Below are 1,740 nucleotides of genomic sequence, written 5' to 3'. Positions count from 1 at the left end.
AGAGAGAGAGAGAGAGATAACCCCGTTAGTGAGAGAGTGAGAGTTAGTTTGAGATTTAAATTGGATGACCAGTCAAACAGGTAGCAGGTCATCATTAATCTAGTTGGACCAATCATAAGCAACCATGTGGTTAAGGTATCCATACCTTAAGGCACACAAGTATTTGCCGTTATGTTTTACCCATATTTTTTTTTTTAGGTCAATAGATTTCATTAGTTAATAATTTTTCTATAACCTCCAAAAAGTTGTTTATTAACCCTACATAATCGTCTAAACTAATAATTGCATCATACCTATATAATCAAGCCACTCAAAAGAGATTGCCACCCTAATAAAAAAGCAATGATACGAAAAATCCAATCAAATATCAAAACTGAGTGACCACCACACTAGGGGTGGACTTTTAGGTACCGAACAAACCGAAACCGGTTAAAACTACACCGAACCGACATTGAGTAATTGAAACCGAATAGAACCGAGACGTACAATCGGTTCAGGAAATCACACAAACCGAGTAGTGCAGTGTCGGTTTGCTGTTCCATCCTAAAAACCGATTAAACCGAACCGACATATATTAATTATTAATACTTAATTCTATATTACATGTCATGTTCTTATTGGTTATGAGTTACAAATAGTAGATTTTCACACACATGATTATGTCTTTAAGTGTTTAAGTCTAACCGAAATCTTTCCCATATAGTTTTATCTTTTGTTATATATGAATGTTGGATGCTTCAAATGAATTATATATAAATTTTAGCTTCCTTTTTCATTTGGATGACTTATTTCAACCCATTAGATTAACTTATTTGAAGTGTTGATAGTTTACAAGTTTGATATTTTTATTTTTTATGTTATTTGGTTAAGTGTAAAAAATATTACGGATAATAGTTTTTATAACCGAAACTGCACCGAAACCGAACCGATGTTAGGTTAACCGACGAGTGCGGTCTTTTATATATTTTTATCGGTTTCGGTTCTAGAAAATAGAAAACCGAAGCTTCAGTTTTGGTTTTCAGTTAGTGCTTGAAAACCGAACCGTTGGGACCGAGTCCACCCCTACACCACACTACACAAACTCGAAATCAATAACTCAAATTACGAAAATGGACAATCCTGCTAAGCGGCAGCTTTTTTGCATCACCGACGACTCCTCACTCCGGCGACGGCCGCCGACGAAGGTTTTATCGGCTCAGATTTGTCCTCCGTCTGCATCAGCACAGCCTACATTGCCGACGAGTTACAGTGAGAGTTGTTGCTTTCAGATTTCTGAGCAGAGATCAAAGCAAGAGGATGTTCCTCGATTTGGAATCGAAACAACGAATCGGAAACTGAGGCTCCATGACGAATCTTTCCTTGCAAAGCCGCTGCAATTACTTTAAGCACGAAGGAGATTGGGATGCGTACAGATCTCGCCGATTGGCAGAGTGGCGGCGAAGCGGTCTATCGTCGGCGGCATGGTCATGTCGACGAGCCGGATATGGAGTGGATCTAGTCGTCGATGACGTTTGAGGTGGATGCAGTCGATGACGACGGCGCCGGAGTCGTCATTGTCGATGTTGTCTTCGTCATTGATGACGACGTCGACGCCGATGCCGGCGATGAAGAGCGATTGGAGAGAGACAACCTAGACCAGAGGGATATGAGAGAGAGAGAGAGAGAGAGAGAGAGAGAGAGAGAGAGAGAGAGAGAGAGAGAGAGAGAGAGAGAGAGAGAGAGAGAGAGAGAGAAGAGTAG

Source organism: Fragaria vesca, unplaced genomic scaffold, assembly GCF_000184155.1.
Source record: "Fragaria vesca subsp. vesca unplaced genomic scaffold, FraVesHawaii_1.0 scf0513160_u, whole genome shotgun sequence".
Classification (NCBI taxonomy): Eukaryota; Viridiplantae; Streptophyta; class Magnoliopsida; order Rosales; family Rosaceae; genus Fragaria; species Fragaria vesca.
Note: the sequence above shows the minus strand (reverse complement) of the source record.